The following is a 23,736-nucleotide window of genomic DNA, read 5'->3' on the forward strand; positions in this document are numbered from 1 at the left end:
TTCCTTTCTTCTTTTCTTCCTTCCTTTCTTCCTTCCTTCCTTCCTCCCTCTCTTCCTTCCTTTCTTTCTTCCTCCCTTCCTACCTTCCTTTCTTCCTCCCCCTCCCTTACTTCCTTTTTACCTTCCTTTCTTCTTTTCTTCCTTCCTTCCTCCCTCTCTTCCTTCCTCCCTTCCTCCCTTTTTTCCTTTCTTCCTTCCTTCCTTCTTTCTTTCCTACCTTCCTTCCCTCCTTCCTTCCTTTTTCCTTCCTTTCTTCCTCTATTTCTTCCATCATACCATGATTCTCCAATATAATGAAGGTGGAAAGGTAGGTTGGAACCAGGTTGTGAATGACTTTGAAAGCCTTAAAAGCTGACATTTGAGTCTAGATGTGATAGACAGTGACTAGGATTCATTTAAGTAGGAGAATGACATGGTAAGGTGTGCAGGAAAATCACTTTAGCAGCTACCTGGCACATAGTAAGTGCTTACTAAGGTTTGATTGGATTGAAAGACTGAGAGATTAAGAAATATATTCCAGATAACAAAATATGTTAGTAGCAGAATCGGAAAAAAAGGCAAGGGTGAACCTGGAGATCACATCTTTTGAGTAATCATTACACTCTGGGTAATTGTAGAATGATTATATATTAATCTCCTGTCATGCCACTGGACTATAATTCAGGGTGGCCAGGTTTTTTTTATAAAAAATATCCGACATGGAATGTTTACTTGAGGGGCCATAAAAAGAGATAGTAGTTGGTTTAGGGTAGAAGATGAGAAGGAATATTGGAGGTGGAGTCCTGAAAGAGTTAAAAGCAAGGGGTCAGATCACAGTTAGGGAAGGTGAGTCATCTTGACATGATTCAATTAATGTACTCGTTGGAACCAGGAACTGGGAAATGTCAAGACATACTCAACCATCACTTTCAACTTGACTTTGAAATATAGGACATTCATCCTGACAGAATGTGGGACTAGGGGTTCAAATATATAGGAACAATCTCGTAGAATAATTCATTCAGAGAAGATACCAACTCTGCACAATGCAATGGAATGAACATTAGTTCTAGAGTTAGGGAATCTAAATTCAAAACCTTCTTCTGCCCTTTTCCTATTGGGTAAATCACATAACCTCTCTGAGATTCATTTTCTTCAACAGTAAAGTGGGTCGGTGGGATTAGACGACCTTTGCAGTCCCTTTCACCTCTAAATCTACGATCCTATCCTATACTCTAAAATAACTACTTTTTCATAGAGTACAACACAGAACCAGCATGATAGTGACTTTGGAACCAAACATTTATTTGGTTTTATTTCACTTTTCCCATTGTGTTGAGTTAAGCTCTTAGAGCCCAACAATAGAAGCAACTTTGTTTTATTTTCTTTAGTTTTATTTACCTAGTTTTTGTTGTTTGCTTCTCTGGGATATTAACTGCATCACAACTGCTGTTTCTGAGCAAGTTAGCAAGAAGAAGAGCAGAGTTATATTTTGCCATGTTTAGACCCCATTCAAGGTTGTGGGGTCTAACTTTGAATCTGAATTTGAGTCACTCTCGGTTCAAGTTGCAATAAGTGCTAGCAAAAAACCATGACCTCCTAGTTCAAGAAAAAAGGCTCCAGGGGGTTCCTCGCTATCAGGTAGCTCTTATAAAACCTAATTCTGATGAGGCAAGTGTAAGTGAATCTGAGAGTGAAAGATTGAATGTCTCTTGAAATAGGTGGGGAGAGGGGGTTCAAGTTGAAAGAGAGGAGTACTTAGTAAAATGCATTTTGGGTGCCACTCATCCCAAAATACTTGAAAAGTAATTGGGAGACATTTTGCTGATCACTGAATACAGCCAAGGTCTTTTCTCCTCTTCATTCCTAAATAAAGAAATTGAAAATGTTTTATTAAGCACTCTGAGGCCAACCCCCTTGTTTTAAAGTGTCTCCCCTTCTACCCTCTTTGGTAATATTATCTTTTATGGGTGATATCATCTAGCTGTGTGAAGGAGGGGAAGATAGAAGAAAGTACCTCTCCCCTACCTAGCTCTAGCCAGGACAAGAATGCTTCTCAAAGGAACATGGACTGAGGGGGTTGCTTCCTATGAGGACCCTTCTGATCCATAAGGTCTAAAATTTTTTATTTATATAATTGTTAATTTGGAATATTTTTCCATGGTTACGTGATTCATATTTTTTCCCTCTCCTCCTCCCTTCACCCTCCCAGAGTCAACAAGCAATTTCACTGTGTTTTATTTATTTTTATTTTTTTTTAAATCCTTACCTTCCATCTTAGAATCAATATGGTGTTTTGGTTCTAAGGCAAAAGAGTGCTAAAGGCTAGGCAATGGGGGTTAAGTGACTTGCTCAGGGTCACACAGCTAGGAATTGTCTGAGGCTAGATTTGAACCTAGGACCTCCCATTTCTAGGCCTAGCTCTCAATCCACTGAGCCACCCAGCTGCCCCCTCCACTGGGTTTTAAATGGATCATTTGATCCATAAGCTTTATCCCAAATGAGTGATGGGATATGGCTTTGTCTTATAAAGAGTTCAGTCCTCTTTCATTCATCATGATTCTGGAACAAATTTGTAAATAGAAAGTTTTCTGATACTTGTGAGCACTCCCCTCTGACATAGATACCCAAGAAGAGGAGAAGAGCCTAGTAGCTCAAACATCCATTTTACTAAAAGTGGTAGGTGTGACATGCACTGGATTCTCTGGAGAGTTTTTTCTTGACCTTTATTTTCTTTCCTCCTTACTGAGAAACTAAGAAGTAGCAGCAATTCGAACTGGTCCTGGGTTTGTTATTTGCAAAAGGATGGAGCAGTAGGGAAGCCTGGGAGTCCTTCCTTTCAACTTCTCTGGGATATGTGAAAGAATATTTTTCTGCTAAATGGAGAAGTAGTCAGAGATCTCTCTATAGATAGAGAAATATATTTTTTCTTTTTTCATTTCAGAGAGTCTTTTAATAGTCTTTGTAAAGCCAAAGACAACCATATACAAGACTTCCTTGACCACTTCAAATACAGTAGCAATACTTCTTTTGGTAAAAAAAAGGCAATCTAAATATTTTCAAGACATACATACATATATACATACACCAGACACTTACTACCTTTGTGACCCTGGACAAGTCACTTCTTTTTGCCACAAAATGGGGATAATAATAGCACCTACTTCTCAGGGTTGTTATGAGAACCAAATGAGAAATTGTAAAGTATTTAGCATTGTGTCTGGCACATAGTAGACACTTAAAAAATGTTAGCTATTATATGTAATATGTATGGATATATTATATAATATGTTATACTATATGTACAATATATTAATATGTTTAATAGCTAACATTTCTTAAGTGCCTACTTTGTGCCAGACATTGCATTAAGTATATGTACATATACATAATATATATCTATATCGTCTCCTAGCTTAACTACCCTGACTACTATCTTGGCTAAAATTAGGGAATCCCATCACTAGACTGGTTAAAGCAGGATAAATTTTTTAAACAACCACAGCTCTCAAAGTCCTTTCCTTCTGCTTCTTTTTTTGGGAAATGAAAGAGTTGGGCCTTCAAGGTCTTCTAAAGGTTTCTAAGGGTCTCTAAGGTCTCTTCTAACTACAAACCTATGATTCTTCCTCATTTTCTAGCGATCACAGCCTGGATTGATGGAGGAAACTGATGAAATTATAGCTCCTAAAAGCACTGACAAAGTATACCTACCTATCCGTGTGGTTCTAGAAATCAGGGTTCTGTACTGGTATTATAGGGCAAGGGATTAGATCTAGACAGGGGGCTCAGGAAAGAAGAAACGTCCTCTATTAATTAGGTCTACAACTTCTCTGAAATTTATAATTATCTTAGAGTTGTCTGAGGCACTGAGAGGTTAAGTGATTTGCCCAGGGTCGTATAGTGAATAGGTGTCAGAGGCAGGAGACATGAACCCAGGTCTCCCTGGATCAGAAGGCAGACCTCTATCCACTATGCCATTTTGTTTCTGTGATATAATAAATATACCATATTCATATGGCATTTTACAATTCACAATGTATTTTTGTCCTAATAAATATGTAAGGTAGGTTGTATAATGCAGACAAATAGGGACTAACATAGACTTCTTTAACTGTGTTAATAATGATAGAATTAATTTCAAAGTTGAAAAGGAACTCAAAGGCTGGTTCTATTGTCTCATTTTACTAATAAGGAAACCAAGGCACAGAGAAATAAAAAGATACTCCTACTGTTATGTTGTTCAGTAGTTTCAGGCATGTCTAATTCTTTGTGACTCCATTTGGGGTTTTCTTGGCAAGACATAGTGATTGTGATGCCTATCCCTGAGAGGAAGAGACTAAGTTTTTAAAAAAATTGATTAAGGACAGCAAAGATGGTTAAAAGTAGAAAATAAGGCCTGTGAGAAAAGTTCGGGAATTAGGATTATTTTGTCTTTAGAGAAGACTAAGGGGAAAGTTTGATCACTGTCCTTATTGATTCTTGCTAGCCTAGTCAATAAATTGATTTTTCTTACTGGAAACCCAGTCTCTTGGCACTTTATGCACCACTATATTGTAATAAGGTTTGGTCTGTAAAGTTTTTTGTTATTCAGTTGTTTCAGGTGTATTCAACTCTAATCCTTTTTGGGGGTTTTCTTGTCAAAGATACTGGAATGGTTTCATTTGCCATTTCCTTCTACCAAAAAAACACTCCACCAATTTATTTATCCATTTCCAATGACTTTCTTCTAATTCCCCTCTGCTATATACCTCTATTCACATTTCCATTTCTTCTTAGGTGGGCCCCCTCCAGAGAAAGATTTTTACTTCCTTTCTTTCAAGGAGTCCAGGCCAATCTGTGCAATAAAAATGGTAATATAATATAAATGTAATAAAATCTCCAAAGGTTCACTGATATTATTTCTCTAGTAAGCAGATACATTGGAAAAATATTCACAAAGAAAACAAATATGTGGTTCTGGAAGAGGAAATGAAACAAATATGGAGCATGAAGGACATCAAAGTAAAGCCAGTTATCATAATAAGGACCTGGATAATTATGCACAAATGACTTAAACATTTTTTAAAAGGAGGTACTCATACTATATCACCATCAGTTTTGAACGGAATAATTGTGGATACCTGACTATGACAAGGAAATTATCATCTCAATAATAGATCATTGGGATAAAACATTTAAAACCAGAATGGATCTTTGAAACCATCTGGTTGATCTTTTGACAGTTGAGGAAACAGAACTATAGAAGATATGTGGCTTTCCTAGAGTCACATAGGTAGTCATTGACAGAATCAGAATATCTGAACCTAGGTCCTCTAGTTCCAAAGCCAGTATCACATAGTACCATTGTGTTTCTAAGTATATTTAATTTGTTCCCATATTTTTACACAGCTACTATAGTTATTGCTATTATAATTTTTTTAAAAAGTATGCAATTTTGACACAATAATGTAATTGCTATTCCATTAGGAATCATCTATGAATAGATCATTTTTTTTCTGGTCATGGCTCAAAGGAGACTGAGTGAGGTACAAAGAAAGAGGAAGAATGGGGGAAAGGAAAAAAGGAATAAGCTTTTATTAAGTATCTACCAAGTACAAATAGGGGGCGGCTAGGTGGTATAGTGGATAGAAGTGCTGGGCTTAGAGTCAGGGACAGTCATCTTTATGAGTTCAAATCTGGTCTCAGACACTTACTACCACTGTGACCCTGAGCAAGTCATTTAACCTTGTTTGGCTCAGTTTCCTCATACATAAAGTGAGATGGAGGAGGAAATGGAAAACTGCCCTAGTATCTTTTGTAAGAAAACACCAAATGGAGTAACAAAAAGTTGGACACAACTGAGATAACCAAACCACAAGTGCAAGGCACTATACTAAACACTTTACAAGTATTATCTTATTTAATCCTCACGACAAATATCTTGTACGGTATTATAATTTTTGTTTTACATTTATCCATTGCATCTACCCCAACCAGCAGTCTTATTTCCACTTTAATACTTTTAGTTCTCCAAATATAGTTTTAAAAACCCACCCATTGTATTGTCCTTAGCTTTCCTCAACAGCCTGATTTAATATTGAGCTGTAGCACACCTGACACAATTTTTTAGATAATTGAACCACACTCTATTATTGAGCTAGGTCCTCTTGGTGAAGCTGTGGCACGCCTGCACAACTAGCACTCAGGGAGCTGCTCCATTCCTCCTCTTCCCAGTGCCATGAGGATCTTTTTTTGCATGCCCCACCCCTCTGTCCAGCAGCCTAAAAGCAAGCACTTTCTCCCTCAGCTCTCTCCAGTAATCCAGGGGCTCACAGACAGCTTGAATTTGCCCTCTGGGCACTCAAGCTGGGAAAAGTTTGCCAACCCTGGTCTAGGTGAAGGAGTGGTTAGAGCACTGTGCCTAAGAAGGACCTGAGCTGAAATTCAGTCTCAGACACTTCCTCTCCTTTCTTTATCTAGTTTAAAGTCCTTTAAAAAATTAGATATGGAGTGGGGGAAAGTGGAGGGAGGAAAGGAGTATAAATCATGTAACCATGGAAAATATTCTAAATTAATTAATTAATTAAATACATGAAAAAAATTTATTTGCAAGGCACCCCATGAATATATTCTTAACAAAATTCGTTAGGTACACTCCACACCTGGCCGGGATTCTATCATCACTATAAGCATGTTCCAGGCTTCCAAATCCCATTCTCAAACACTACCTGCTTAGCCAACTGTTCATTTCCCCAAACTATTTTTCTTTTCTTTCTCCTTTGCCTTCAATGGGCAGCAGTGAAGAAAACATAATCCCATAGTCCTTGGCAAGACTTTGCAGGTTCCTTCAGTATCATTTGTACTGAAGAGAATCACCAGGAGTGGGTGGTAGTCATCCAATTCAATGTCTTGGAAGGTTCTCTATTATGTTTTAGTTACCTGTTTGCAGGAGACAATGGACCTCTATATTGTTTTTATCAGGCAGGCTGGCATGATGCCCTTAAACAGGAAGTTGACAAATCACTCCCACTCTTCTCTTCTTCCTCTGATCTTTATTGGGTAACCTCTCACCTGAGCATTTCTGTTGCTCCACTCACTGTATCATTTCTTAGACTTAAAACATCAGCTTTCTTCTCTGAGCATTTAGCTCCCTCTTTTTTAGAAAGATTCTTAAATATATTTTTAGTTCAAAATAGACAGTTGATCTTTTCCTTCCTTTCCTCTTCTGCATGATGGACCCTCACTCTCCAAACTGCTGACCGAGATTAACTTTTCCCTCTGCCCTTTCGGATCCTTTCACCCCAATGAAAACTCATTTCCATTTATTTTAAAGGGACACATTATTGTCCCTCATCATCTGGAGTGTGCAAAGTCATGAGTCCCTTGATCTTCTTTTGCAGGATGGAGAAAGCCTACATTCAGAATGGAGATATTGCTTGACTGCAGTAGAAATATAAAAATTGTACATGCAAGACAACAGGCTGAAAAATTCTTCCATTTTACCATGTTGACTGAGATCCTAAGTTTTGTTTTGTTTTAATAATTTGTGAGTGTTTACACCTCAACCATTAACACCTTACTGAGACATTTAAAGCCTCTTATAACTTGCCAACTATCTTTTCCTTTTCTTTCATTTGAATCCATTGGATTGTGAGCTCTTGAGGGGAAGAGCAATGGTTCAAAGACTCTTTTTCCTTTCTTATATCCCCAGAGCTCACTCGGCACAATACATGGCACATAACAAGGAATGAACAAATGCTTATTGACTGAATAAATGAATCCTGCAGCAGATATAGTGGAAAGAATACTGTTTCTAGAGTCAATGGATCTAGATTCAATAGGTAATTTTGATCATACTATGTGATATGAACATGGACAAATCAGAGCCTCTCTCAACCTCAGCCTCCTCATACATGAAAAAAAGAAATCGGACTAAATAATTTCAGATGTCCCTTAAAGTGCTAGATCTATGATCTTTGAATTTTTCCTTCAGTTCCTTACTCACCAATCCTCTTTCTTCTCCTTAAATCTTCTCTCAATGGTGATATAAAAAAGTATAAATAGGGATTATTGAAGGCAACAAGAATCTAAGAGCCAAAAGAGCAAGAGGATCCCAAAAAGCCAGGAGAATGGGAGAAAGAAGAATTTGATTCATGCTTTATGGACTAGCCATGCTGTCTTTTGAGCTAATTAACACCTTTTGGGGTAGGGGAGTAGAATTATAGCACAGGGAGAAATTACTTAAATGAGAAACCAAAAGATGGAAGAGATTGAATCCCTTCACATATTGAGGTGAATTATGCTTTTTTTTTTAAAAAAGTGACTGAACTGCTTATACCCTTTAAAGGATCTCACTGTTCAATCAAAAGTGCATTAATGTACTTATAAAATTATTATTTTTAAAAGTACTGATAAATTAGTATGTACACTAAAATTTTAAATAGGACTTGGATCACGGGTCTTATGAGGCAGCTAGGTGGGACAATGATTAGAGCACTGGATGTGGAGTCAGGATGACCTGAATTCAAATTCATCTTCATTCATATACTAGCTATGTGACCCTGGGCAAGACACTTAACCTCTATCTTCATCAGTTTCCTCAATTGTAAAATGTGTATTATAACAGCACCTATCTCATAGGATTTTGTGAGGATCCAATAAGCCAATATTTGTATAGACCTTGGCACCATGCTTGGTATATAGTAGGTATTCCACATGTGCTTATTTCCTTCCTTTTTAGATTTAGAGCTTAAAGGAACATCAGAGGCTATGATGAAAGTCCAACTTTTTCATTTTGCAGTTGAGGAAACTGAGGCCCAAGGAGGTTGGGTGATGTACCTAGCATCAAATAAATAGTAAGGATCAGAGGTAGGATTTGAATTCTGTATCAAATATGATTCATTTTTGTTAGTTATGGGCTTCATCTACATCTTGCATTTGAAAATTTAGCAGTTACTTGGAAGTCTCCTCACTAGAGACAGACAGACTGAATAATTGAGACCTAAGGAATCCACTGAATTTGTGGCTGTGCAGATACAAGTTATTTCTACATGATATCACCATCTGCAGTCAGTCAAAAGTTCTCCAAGTGGGCACGATACATGAGAGTGGGAGCATAACCACAGCTTTCATTCCAGATGGTAGTTTAACACCTGGTGACAAACAAGCCAATTGGCTCCAAGAAACAGTGGCCCTATTGAGACACCTTCTGTGTCTTTCCCAAGGGCCAAATGCTGATGAAGCCTCAGAAACAGGCCCCTCCTTCTCTAGATTCTGATCGATGCAAATCTGCTTTTTGATCCCTGACCCACAAAAGAGCCTCAGATAAATCAGCTACCATCAGAAAAGCTCATGTTCCTGGAGGATCTAACCAGAATCAGACTTGCAACAGGCAGGACAAGCTCACATAGATATGGAAAGTTAAGATTTCCCTAAAAACTGAGTCCCAATAATCAGTTTCCTACTCTACCTTCCATTGTTTTCACAAAGAGAAACTTTTTGGAGGTATAGAAGGGGCCCATTGTGAATCCTGACCAGCAAAATTCCCAGAATTTCACTGGCCTTAATAGCTCTCAATATCCTGGCATCTCCTGCATTTCACTGGCCTTTATAGTTCTCAATATCCTGGCATCCCTTGGATTCACTGGCCATAGTTTTGTGATTTTAGCAGCCAGCCATCCCTCAGTGGGTCTGCCAGTGAGTGAAAACCCCCAATCATCATTCCCTATCTACACACTAAAAGCCAAGCCAAGCTCTGAATAATCAGTGGCCCTATCTCTAGAATTTTGGCTTTAAGAAATGAGATAGATTAATAAGTGAAACTCTTTCCATATGCAAAAAAAAAACACAAAGAAAAACAAAAAAAAGCCCCTTCTGATTCAAAGAAGCAAAACAAAAGGCAAGAAAGAAAGCCAGGCAGCTGTGATATAGTAGAAATAGTCTAGGACTAAGAATCAGAAGACCTGATGGCATCTTAAATCTAACTGTGTGACCTTGGACAAATCACTTAACCTTCTCTGGATTTCTTTATATGTTAAATAAAGGTAATAATATCTATTCTAGAAGAATCAAAGAGGCTGTATTCAGATCTTGGTTCTGGTCATTCCTTCCCAGTATATCTTTGGGTAAACCAATTAACCAATCCCAGTTATAAAATCAGAGCACTGGGAGTAGAGGATCTCTAAGGTCCCTTCCAGCTCTAAATTTGTGATCTTTTGATCCTATGAACCACCTCATAGTGCTGCTGCAAATATCAACTGACATATTTGAAAAGCATTTTTCTAAGCCATAAGTGTCAGTGAGATGGCCCAATTAGATGCATGCATGAGAACAAAACCAGATGAATTGCCTCATCAATCTTAAAAGGTAATTGATCGAACTGATTGGATTCAGTAAAAACATCCCCATTTTTGAACACCAAAGGGTGGATTGGGTTACCCCATTGCAAACTGAGATGACCAATGGATTTTTTCTCCTCCAGGGGAAAAGAAATCACTACATTATAGACTGAGGCACAGAACCCACCTCCACCTCTTTCATCTCTCAATGGCTAGAAAACGATACCCTTTTCTTAACGATGAAGTGCTTACTTCTGTGACTTAGCCTGACCATCTCCTTGCCTGACTGGACGGTATTTAGTGAGTCTAATTAGCAGGAGGAGAAGGACTGAGAAGCTTCAACAATGAGTCGTGCAGAATGGAAGGACGCCTGTTAAATGCCCCACATGGCTCTAAAGGGCCATTCAAACAAGCAGACGTTGTTACTGAAGGCCCGATCCCACACTGATGTGCATGCAAGCCCCTTTCGAGATCAGTGATCCATGCAGCTCTGGCGGTAATGGGATCAGATCCTTAATGCCCAAAACCTGCACCTGTTAGGCCCCGAACAATGAGTCATTCTGAAGTCAGCGGCTGCTCTAACTTGCTCTTTTCCAGATCGGTGAAAAGAATCTTTCCCTTTCTCGCAGAACTTGGTGATCACTAGGCAAAGTACTCTGACGCTATTTGCAAAACAGCCTCCAAGCTGTGAAAATGATGCTATTACAGATGTAATGCCACAGACCCACTAGCCTCCCATTTGGAGAATAATAGGCGGTAATCATATCTTCTTTCCATTTCAGTGGGATGTAAATTAAACACATGTGAATGCACTGCGTGGGGGTGTGCATGAATGCACGCACACACACACAAACACACAGTGGATTTTTAATAGATGGTATATGAATCAATAGTGAGTCGGAAAAAACTCCGAACAAGGAGTTTGATGGCTTAGATTGAAATTCTATTTCTACATGGAAAGTGCTTCACAAACTTTTAAAGTGCTATGTGAAGGTCATATACTATTATTTTAATTACCACCACACATTAGTGCTGTGACTTTGGGAAACTCACTCAATTATTACTAGTTTCTCCATCTAGAAAAAGAGGAGAGGGGCAACTAGGTGGCTTCGTGGATTGAGAGCCAGGCTTAGAGGCTAGTTTTGTGTCTCTGGGCAAGTCATTTAATCCCCATCACCTAGTTCTTACTGCTTTTTCTGCCTTGGAACCAATACACAGGGTTGATTCTAAGATGGAAGGTAAGGGTTTAAAAAAAGGAAAAGAGGAGCTTGGGGATCAACGATCTCTAAGATTTACTTAACTCTAATATTGTACTTTACTATCTTATAGAGCAAGGGTTCTTAATTTCTGGGGTGTCACAGGTCTCTTTGGCAGTCTGGTGAAGTCCATGTGCCCCTTCTCAGAATGACATTTCTAAGTACAAAATTAAATTACATTGCATTATAAATAAAATCAATTATATTGAAATATATTTATCCAAATGTATTTGTGTGTGCATTTAAATTCTTGGGTCCCAGATAAAGACCCCCTAGTACTGAATAGAATCTGAAAAGATCATTTTATTCATCCTAATCCTTACAGGAAGAATCAGACCTACATAACAGACATATATTTAAAGCTAAAATGGACCTTTAGAGTGGATTTTTGATAGGCAATATTTGAAGTTATCTAATTCCATCATTTTCTTCTCTTTACTTTTTTCTCCTTTTGCTTTATTTTTTCTCCTTTATTTTGTTTTGTTTTTGTTTTTTTTTAATGTTTAATTTAAGTCTGAGGCTCCTTGTGTTCCCAGACTGGAAGTAGTTAGTCACAGAGGGGGAACTTTAAAATGCTCCACTCCTAATCTGGGATAGTTCCAACCTGCTCCACTCCCTGGGGACTCATCATATCAATGTCAATTTGGTGTGAACACCTGATCATCATAGCCCACTATAGGACTCAAGTGTCCCTAGCCTCACTCTCTCTAGTAGCAGGGATTCTATATGTGACTAGCTTTTCTTTCTCCAGCCCCCCACCTTAAACCAGATATGAAAAATAAGACCCAATTTCCCAAAGCTATTCAGATAGGAAGTGGCAGAGCCAGAATATGAACCCAGATCTCCAGAACTTTTTTCTTTCCTTTTGTGTATATACTTTTAAATTGCATTTTATTGTGAATTTAATAAATATTCATAAGAATGTTTCAATATAGAAAGAAGGGACAAGGGAGATTGCATATAAATCTGCAAATTTCTATTAAGTACATGTGTTTTTCCCAATAGGTTCATCTTGAGGATTTTTTATATAATTAAAATCTAACACTTGTTCTGATAGTGCCCTGCTCATCTGTCCCCTTCTGAACATCCTTCTGCTCTTTCCTGCTTGTTTTTTCATGATTCATTTACTTTTTTCTTTTCTTTCTCTTTTAGTATTACTATCACTACTCCCACTCTCCCTTAACACTTCTCACTTTAAAAAAAGGAAAATGTAATGAGTAAGCATAGTCATGTAAAAGATGTGTGTGTGTGTGTGTGTGTGCATTGTGTCTGAAAATGCATGTCTCTCATTCTGTGTCTTTAGCCCATCATTATTTTGCCAAGAGGTGAGTAATAGGATTCCCTAACCATCTTCCAGATTTGTAGTTGCATACACTCTTGACCTTAGCTCTTCATTCTTTCACAGTGGCTTTTCATTGCAGTTGCCATTACTGTATAAATTCTTCTTTGTTCTACTCCCTTATACTGCATCAGTTCATTCAAATCCTCCCAGGTTTCTCTGTATCTGACCCTTTTGTTGTTTCTTATAGCCTAAGAATATTCCATTCTATTCACAGTCCATGATTTCTTCAGACATTCCCCAAATGAGAGGCACCTATTTTGGTTCCAATTCTTTATCATAGCAAAATATGATGCTATAAAGATTTTACAGGTATGTATCTATATCTACACATGTGCATATAGTTAGATGTATACAAGAGTACATATGTGTAGATATCACATATAAACACACACGTCTTATGTGCATATTGTACACAAATATATGCTTGTATGTATCCATATATCCACCAGGACTCCTTACACAACACAAAGGGTTGCTTCCCTAGCTGGCCCAATTCCCTGCCTCTAGGCAGATAAATGCAGAAATTTTCCAACCCAAATGCCTCAATGAGCAATTCCACCAAATCCCTCATTATGTTGCTTTAACGCTGTAGATACCCTCATAACCAAGATGTTTTCTTGTAATTTAACTGAATTGTCTCACTATAATTTAATACCACATATCTTGTTCTATCTAATGTTCAATCTAATATAATTCTCCCCATTAACATAGAATCATTCAATTAGTTAATAAATATTTATTAAGCATCGCCTATGGACGAGGCATTGTGCTAAGTACAAGTGATACAAAAAGAGGCAAGATACAGTTCCTGCCCTCAAGGAAATCACAATCTAATGGGAGAAAACAAGCAAACAAATATGTACAAAAAAGCTATCTACAGGATAAATAAGAAATAATTAAGAGAGGGAAGAGAGAAGGAAATTAAGGTCCAAAGAGAGTGACTTCCTCAAAGTCATACAGCCAGTAAATGAAAAACCAGCATTCAAGACTGGATCCTTTGACTCAAAATCTCCAGGACAAATACACTTTATAGAAATGAATACAGTTATTAGCTTTCAGATTTTTCTTCTCCAAGCTAATCAATTATAGAACCTACTTTTCATCCTTTTAAAATGATTTTTGATGCTTCTCCAAACCTTCCCTATTTTTTCCCCAGGGATCTAATATGAAAACAATTCTCTAATGATCATTGTTGAATGAAGACATGATGGAAGGAATTCCAAACAATATGAGAGAGTATGCTATTTCTAGGAGTGTCCAAAGAAGTAAGAAAATTCTTTAGCTTCCTTCCAGTGTGAAATTAATTTTATTATTATAGAATTCTTCCTAATACTTAATTCAAATACTTTAACCCTGCTCTTTAAGCAGGTACTTTCTTATTTAAACCTCTGTGAAAATGGAGGCCTATCGCCCTCCTCATAAATCAGAACCTTTCATAGATGAGAAGAGCATTAGGGACTCCTTTAACCTTCGCTGCTTCAGGATAAATAATCCCAAATTAATCATTCCAAGAAGTTGCCTCCTCCCTGTAGAAGCCTAGACAAGTGGGTGAGCAGAAAATAAAACTGAAAAGGTTCCGGAATTTACCTAAATAGGTTTCCTGCTTTTTACATTTAAGTTTTAATATGGAATACTAGAATTTGTGCTGATTTAAAGATGATAATGTCTGGACAAGGCCATATTGAGTAGCAAGCATGGTACAGAAAGAAGAATACTGATTATGTAATTGGAAGACCTTGGTTTTACTGCTTTTAGCATCTCTTTCCTGGGTGACTGTAGGCAAGGTCTTTATCACTCTATGCCTATAAAAATGAGGGGAAATGACCTATGTGATCACTTCTGATTCCAAGGTCATATGATTAGTTCTCTCAACTCCTCCAAATCAATCAGAACCATTTAGCAACTATTAATATCTTCATAATTTATAATTTGGTTGATTTTTATTTGTCCATTCAGTGCTCTGGATCAGGTAGGCCCAATATCTTCTTTCCCATACAAGTATTTTTTTAGACAAATTGAAGGTAAAATGAGTGTTGGTATCCAATATTTAGGCAGAGATGTTAACTGCTTCTCTGTACCCTATGAAATAATTCCAAATTAGTGGTATTTATTCCCCTTTCTACAGACATACCAGAAGGAAAGCCAGTGTTTGGATTCCTCCACATTTATGGCATGCAGGAAAACATTCACCACAGTTTAAGATATTGAAGCTATACTTTTCTGATGTACTATAAAACTATTGGGAAATTTTTAGTTATGCAACTGGAGCTGGAAAAGGAAGTATGGAAGCAAAAGGGGAAAATAAAACTTCCATAATATTTGATTACAACACACAATATCCCTGGGGAGAGTGCTATCAAACTTAAATAGCAAATGTGGTCAAAGAGTAAACTGTTAGCTTCTGGTTATCTGAATTCTTTTCTCCCTTTATGGAATCCTCAGTAAGTTCTCCTTAAGAATAGCTCTTTGTTGAGGTCCTTCCAGAGTCCCAAAACTGCCCTTCCTTTTGCATGTCTAGATTTTCCCTGGTATATATGTCTCTCATCTCCTGAGACAGCTGTTGCTGCTTTAAAGACACTGCTACTAGCTTTGAGGAATACTAAGGATGCTGATGGAATTTTCTGAAATTCACAAGGTCATTCATAACCTTGTCCATTGTGGGATTGGGGAGAAGAGGGGAAGAAGAGAAAGAAAGGGAGGAAGAAAGGGAGGAAGGAAGGAAGGAAGGAAGGAAGGAAGGAAGGAAGGAAGGAGTGAAGGAAAGAGGGAAGGAAGGAAGGAAGGAAAGAGGAAAGAGAAAGAATTTTCTGACCCCCAAAACAATTCCCTCTCAAAATTCCTTCACTTCTAGATTCAACCACCATTTGATTGATCTGCTCCTGAAAAGCACAATTCCAAACTGGCTTATCTGGTTTTGGTGTTATTTATTTATTTATTTATTCATCCACCCATCCATTTATTTATTTATTCATTTGTTTGTTTGTTTATTTATTTATTTGTTTATTCATTCATTCATTCATTTATTCATTTATTTAATTATTTGTTTAGGTTTTGGTGTTATTGCGTCATTTTGGTCATGTCCAGCTCTTCATGATCCTATTTGAGATTTTTCTTGGCAATGATACTGGAATGGTTTACCATTTCCTTCTCTAGTTCATTTACAGAAGAGAAAACAAAGCTAAGAGGGTTAGGTGACTTGCTCACAGTCACACAGTTAATAAGTGTCTGTGACTGGAGGTGAACTCATGAAGATAAGGTTTGCTGATTCCTGATTCCAAGCCCAGCACTTTATCCATTGCACCACTTTAGCTACCCTGAGTGGGTTTTACACAAGCCCAAAAGAATGTCTGATTCTTTAGCCTACCACAATATATTTCCTGTGGAATATCATCAGTCTGATTCAATGCCTCTTTTGAACTGATTAAGGACATATTCTAATCTAATTTATTGATTAATTGAAACAAGATGCCTGGGCCTTTTGTGATTATAATTGGGGTGAGGTTCATGTATTTCTTGTTGTAGTTTTTTTAAATCTATGAATACATTGTAACTGCCCAGTAGAAGTTAAGTCCCATTGTTAGAACTAGACCCAAGAAGACCTCTCAAATCTAGTCTCAAGTGCTCACTGGCTATGTGATCCTAAATTTTAATATTTTGCAATTGCTTTTATGTCTTGTTTGGTTAAGAATATATCTTCTACTCATAGTGATGGGAAGTATATGATCTGTTTCTCTTCTAATTTTCTTAGGATATAATCTTTAATATAAAAGTCACATATCCATTTATTACATATTGTAGAATATGGTATAAGGTGTTGGTCTAAGGTTAAGCTTAAATTTCTTCCAGATTGCTTTCCATTTTCCCCAGGAGTTTTTTTTTTTTATAAAATTAGGAGTTATTTATTAATTAATTTATGTTTTCAGGTTTATTGAACAATATATCATTCATCTCCATTGTTATGATTCTGGTCCATCAATATATCTCTGTTTTTTTAGCCAATACTAGATGATCTTGATGATTAGTGTTTTACAATTTAATTTGAAGTATAGAAGTCCCTCTTCATCTATAACTCTATATTTCCATTACTTTATTAAGTTCTATAAAGTAATCCTTTTGATCATTTGAATGGCACAGCATTAAAATTATGAATTAATTTCTGTATAAGTATCTTTTATTTTGTTATATTAGCCCAACCTAGTCATGAGCACTGAACATTCTTCCATTTACTAAAATTGTTCTTTATTTATTCAAGAAGCATTTTGTAATTGATTTGATACAAGTCTTTTGTATGCTTTGGTAGACTTGATCCCCAGACACTTTATGCATTTTGTGATTACTTGACATGAGATGCAGTGATTACTTCTAAAAGCAAAATGTGTCAGGAGAACAAAGACATCAACTATTCAACTCAATCCACTTCAACAAATAATTGTTATGCACTAATTATGTGCAGCTCATTGTATACGGTAATAGAGAAGATAAAAAATTTAGATAACTCCTGAAGCTTTTTGTTGCATAGTGGGATAAGATGATCTGATGAAATTAAAACAATCAGTCAGACATCTGGATGTTTTGCCTTAATGATGCCAAATATCTGGATGTTCCCTGAACTCAGATATTAGGAAATATGTTGATCCATCCTCTTTCACTATCTGCTTTTCCCTTGACCATGTAGCTATTATCATTGTTATTAATAATAACAGTTCATATTTATGTAGCTCTGTACAAAGTGTTTTATAGACATTATTTTGTTTAATCTGAACAATAGTCCTGTACAAGTAGGTAACAGAATTTAGTGGAAGGAACATCAGACTAGGAACCCAAAGACCTGGGTCAGAATCCCAGCTCTTCCCACCACCTCCTGGAACCATGACTTTGGGAAAATAACATCCTTACTATGCCTCAGCCTCCTCACTATTAAAAAATAAATATATGTGGGGAGTGCTTTCTGTTTGTCTGTCTTTCTCTCTTTCCTTACCAGGTATATGTGTCTCTCAGGGAAATAGGGGGTAACCCTGAGGATTTGAGATCTCTTTCCTCTACTGCCATCAGTTTGAGCCTGTACCAGCTGTGTTTCTTCCCCCATTTTCAGATCAATAACTAACACCTCAGTTTCATTTAACTGCTTAACATTGATTAGTTTTTTAATAAAGAAATATCTAATTCAAAATATGGCAAGAATATACAAGAACCTGTCCCACATATATACCCATGCACACACATACATCTCAAGGAGCATACTCTCTCTTTCTTCTCCAGGTCTCTTGGTAAACAGGTTCAGAACTTAGTTCAGTTCCTACACATCAATGTTCATAGTTAGATGGGTCATAACTGCCAGATCTCTGCTTGGTCTGGGTCCACAACATCACTCTCTAAGGTCACTCTTTCCTACTCAGAACATCAATGTTATACTATCTGTACAACCCATACTCTGGAACCTATACCAAGATGCCAAGGGAGTTTCCACTGCCTCTATATTATGGGGAGATTAATGATCTCCCCAAATGCTGGGTTACAAACCCAAATTCTGCAATGCTGGGATACCAAGATGCTACAAGGACCTTTTGAACTTACATTGTCAGAGGTTCCGCTCACTTCATTGGTCCTATGGAATCAATGGACTACCAAAAGCACCGAGGCAACAAGGTAATGGTTGAAGCCAACAGGACCTTTTGAATGCTTATTTAGCCAATCAGAGTCTCTTCTTCAACATAGGATTAGTGGACCAGAAGCAGTTATAGAATGTCCAAACATGCTTCATAGTCTTTCCCAAGGCAGTTCCATCCCATGCCATCCTGACTCCAAGAAGCAGGTCTCCTAGCCTCTTGCCCATGGAAAGAAAAGTACCACTTGAGGCACTCTACATATGTGCCAGATCCCCATGTTGGAAAATACTTGCATAAGGGCAAATGACTTGTTGGATTACATTGAATTGATTATATTTAATTTGGATCTATTCCAATAGAGTCTCATTCCCATGTACCCATTTTATACTTTTGGCACTTAAGTTCTCTGAGTCAGCTATCTCTCCTGTAGAATGTGGGAGTTGAACCAGATGGCCTCCAAAGGGCTTTCCAGCTCTAAATTTGTTACTTTCTAATCCTACACATAGCAGAGTGATAGAATGAATAGAGCATCAACCCTCTAAGGCAAGAAGACCCTGGTTCAGGCCACACCTCTGATAAAATGCTGGCTGTGATTCTGAGTAAGTCATTAAACTTCTAAGGTGGCCAGACAAATCATTTGAACTACAAGTTGGAAAGCAAATGCTGACTCATAATGGAAACAAGAGTTTCATCACTAGAAGTGCTGTTATCCCCTTTAGCATTATTCTTCATAAGTACAGTCCTCTGCATCTGCCCAAGGCATAGAAGTTACAGTTAGCTCTACCTTTGGGTTACCATTGCCTCTTGCCACTTATATCCAGTCAGTTATCAAGACTTGTCCATCAGGACTGTAAGAGGAATGTAATTTCATATTATTCCTGCTCACAAACTATGTTCTAGCTGAACTAGCCTACTTGTAGTTCCTCAGATGTGATATTTCATTTAATGTGTGTCTTGTTCCTTTATGTTAAATGCCTTAAGAACAAGAACTGTGATTTATTTAATCCTTGTACTCTCTGCCTCCCTTCTAACTAGCAATAAACACAATATATCTCGTCATGAATGCTGATCTTTATTAAATGATTGTTTATTCCCATTTTTCAGATAGAAAAACAGAGCCTTAAAAAGATGAAGAGTGTTGAATTGGGTGTCTTGGCTTTTTATACCCAGGTTCTTAACTGCCCCAACTGCTCCCTCTCCTGGAGTTCTGGGGGGCACTGTGGAATTCCGTGAGGCAGCTTTAACTCTACTTAAGATCATGGATGTTACAAGAGATATGCCTAAGGTCACATAGGTGGTAGACAGCAGATGCAAGTCTGAAACCCAAATTTACTGATTCTAAGTCCAATGCTCTTTCCACTATACCACACTGCCTTTGAAAATTTTAATTAAAAAGGTATATTAGAAATCCACTAGCACATACAAATGCCTCCCTCATCTGGAGAGAAAAGTATACAAAATCAGCTTTCTTTTTTGCTCACTCACTATGTCTCTCTATCTCTCTGTCTCTGTCTATCTGTCTCTGTCTCTGTCTCTTTGCCCCTCTCCTTCTCTCTGCCTCCCACCACCCCCAACTCTTTTCTCTTTCAGGGGCAAGAAAGCAGTTGACTATTTCCAGAGGAGACACCAGTCTAAAAGGGTCCACTTCCTATCATTGGAGCAGACTGTTTCATGATTGCCTCTTTTAGTCCAAGAGATGATTGAAGACTGATAACTTTTTACTTACTTGGCAAAGCATAAATCCTTCACAGAGGGGATCTATTGTCAAGCCATCTTGACCACTTCAAAAGCCTAGTACAGTACCTGCAATTGAATGCTGCTTAGTGTATGTGAAATGATAGGTGAGCACTGAGGTGGTGAGTGAACCTTTCCAGTCCTTCATTGGTTGCCCTGTCCCTGCTGGGAGAAAATGAGTCTCTGCTTTGGATCAAGAGAAACACAATTACCTTCTTATCCATTTTCAAACAGCCTCTTTCCTTGCAAATCTTTCCTAATAAGAATGGCTTATCTTTATTTACCAGGTAGCCCTTGTCGCATTTGAGATGTCAGAAGGCCCAAAAAGGGAACCAGAGAGAAGGCATATTTTCTATAAAATCATAAGGAGACATAAACATATACAGGCGTCCTTCTCTTAAGAGGACACTGACTTGTTATAGGTCAGTTTGGGACTGGCTTTCCCCCGCCTTTTTTTTTTTAAAGTGAACTTTGTTCTACTTAGTACTGAGATGAGTTGCTAGGTAGAGAACTCAACCTGTGTCCTCTAACCCAGAAAAATAGTAGATTCCGAGGACTCCAAGAATTTAAAGGTCATCAAGGCAGGTCTCTGTTTTTAGGCAGGATTACTATTATCTATAAACCGTTCTGAAAATCTCAACTAAAAGTGATTACACAAATGTAAGGTTGTTTATAAACAAGTGAGAAAAAAAATAAAGTTCAGATATTCAGACTTTCTTTGTTTGATAAAATGCCTGATGACTTTCATATCATTTTACTAGCCTAACACCAACCTTTCCAGGTTTACAGTTCCCATTCAGAACAGCTGGCCATCCATATTTTATTTAATCAATTCTTTGAAGTGACCCAGATTGCATTTCAGAATGCTCTGGAATGCATAAACTGTAGACATGTGTAAAAGTATATTAAAGGATGTAGCACGTTAAGACCAATAGTCTATATAAGTCTGTGTGTTTTGTACAATTTTAAAAAGAGAAAAGTCTGGTTTGGGTCTGTTTCAGTCTTTTTTATCAAGGGAGGTGAACTCTACCAGCCACCATAATGCGATTCCAAATTCTTTCTACCATAACTCCCTCTGCTATTATGGTATATATTAAACATTTAATAAATGCTTTTTCATTTCATTCAATAGCCTTCATTTTGTGAACCAAAAGAACAACCATTTTCCCAGACTAATATAATGCTGTTGTTTTTGAGTCTCTTGTGAATTTTTTCTATAATTATAGGTATGTGGGTAAAATCTGATCACAGAGAGATGTCTCTGCCTTGTTACTCCTTGTTTCAAGAGGAGTTTAATACATCAACAAATTTTGGAATAGGATTTGAGCAGAAATTACCCTCTAAACTCATGTAGTATTTTGTTTCTACCACTTTTTTATATGATCTAATAGTGTAGAAACTCTCCATTGATACAGATCAAAGATCAACTCACATAGAACTGCATAATGAACAGAGATGTTAATTGAATTTTCCAGTCACACAGCCATTGTCCCAGAAGCAAGACTTGAACCTGAGGCTTCCTGCATTTGACCCCAGAGTTTGTTAGTCACCTCCCCATCCTTTTATATTGACTTCTTATATATTTTATACTTAAGTATCTGTGTAAGATAGTCAGAAAAGTCTTTAAAGCAGGAAGCTCCATCATAATATAAAGAGTTAAACCTCATTCACTTGGAAAGTCACACCTCAGTCCTCAAGAAGGCAAAAATATTAGGCTGTTCTTTTCTTGCCTCCACATCTATCATCATATGTGAGTTCTAATAATTTCTTTTTCCTTCCCTTTTGTTGATGTTTATTGAATATGATTTTCTTGCTTGGGTAAAAGCAAAAGATGGATGGGCTATAATTGGGAAATAAAAGATAGAAGGCAGAACTATTCAACTCCCATTTGTTTTATTTTCTCTATGAAGGAGTTTCTTCTTTGAACTGGGCAGTAATGAACAAAAGTAGTTAATGTAAATAAAACCCAAAATAAATGAAGAGATGGAAATAGCACACTTAGTACTCCCTCAAAGAATTCAAGTCATTTGGCTAAATTAAATGATACCTAGAATGCTTAAAGGAATATTGATGGCATAGTATATATGATTTTATTTGACAAAGTCTCTCAAGATATTCTTGAAAACAAGATGGAGAGATGTGGCCTAGCTGAGAGTTATCAAGCTCAAATAGAAATGGAAGCCACTAAAACAAATATAGGATCCCTGTTGGTCACATATTAACTTAGAAAACCACAAATTAGTATTATCTATGTTTATTGCTTGCTTAGATTCTTAAGCCAGGGGAAATGAACTGAGAACTATGCATATAGTTCGGTTACTGCCAAATCACTGATATTAAGGGACAGTATCTACACTGAACAAATTATCTGGATAATTTCAGTTAATTTTTTTTAATTTTAAACCCTTAACTTCTGTGTATTGACTTATACGTGGAAGAGTGGTAAGGGTAGGCAATGGGGGTCAAGTGACTTGCCCAGGGTCACACAGCTGGGAAGTGTCTGAGGCCAGATTTGAACCTAGGACCTCCCGTCTCTAGGCCTGGCTCTCAATCCACTGAGCTACCCAGCTGACCCACAGTTAATTTTTAAAATAAAGGATGAGATGTTATGAGTTTGAATTTTTGTTAAGTCATAGAGAGAATTCTTTGTTAGGTAAGGGTTAGACTAGATAGTGACTGAAGTCTCTTCCAACTCTGAGATTTTATGATTCCACAAAGTCTTGTGCTTGAGTTTTTTAAAAATCAACTTTCTAAATACAACATGAAAAAGAAATGGCTAATCATTAGTTCATGTAAAAAAAAAAAGAAGGAGGAGGTTTAATACATGAGCCAATGGGGGGAAGCTAGGTGGATTGAGAGCCAGGCCCAGAGAAGGAGGTCCTAAATTCAAATTTGTCCTCAGACACTTCCTAGCTGTGTGACCCTGGGCAAGTCACTTAACCCCCATTGCCTAGCCCTTACCACTCTTCTGCCTTGGAACCAATACCCAGTATTGATTCCAAGATGGAAGGTAAGGGTTTAAAAAAATACATGAGTCGATAATGTGATAAAAAGCCAAAAAAGGGAAAAAAAGCTAATGTTAGAGGCTGCACTAACAAAAGTATAGTGTCTGAGTCTCTGGAGATGCTTGTCCTTGCCCTGCCTTATCCCAGTGAGACTGCGCCTAAGTATTTTAGTCAGTGTCAACCACCACATTTTTAAAGGGATTTTGATCAACTGGAGAATGTCCAGAGGACAATGACTAGAATGAAGAAGTGTCTTCAGTTTATGCCATAAGAAAACTGGTTGGTTGAAAGTATAGTTATGTTTCTCTCTCTCACACTCTCTCTCTGTCTCTGTCTCTCTCTCTCTCACTCTCTCTCTCTGTCTCTCTCTCGCTCTAGAAGAAGAAGGAGAAGGAGAAGGAGAAGAAGAAGAAGAAGAAGAAGAAGAAGAAGAAGAAGAAGAAGAAGAAGAAGAAGAAGAAGAAGAAGAAGAAGAAGAAGAAGAAGAAGAAGAAGAAG

Source organism: Gracilinanus agilis, chromosome 4 (genome assembly GCF_016433145.1).
Source record: "Gracilinanus agilis isolate LMUSP501 chromosome 4, AgileGrace, whole genome shotgun sequence".
Lineage (NCBI taxonomy): Eukaryota > Metazoa > Chordata > Mammalia > Didelphimorphia > Didelphidae > Gracilinanus > Gracilinanus agilis.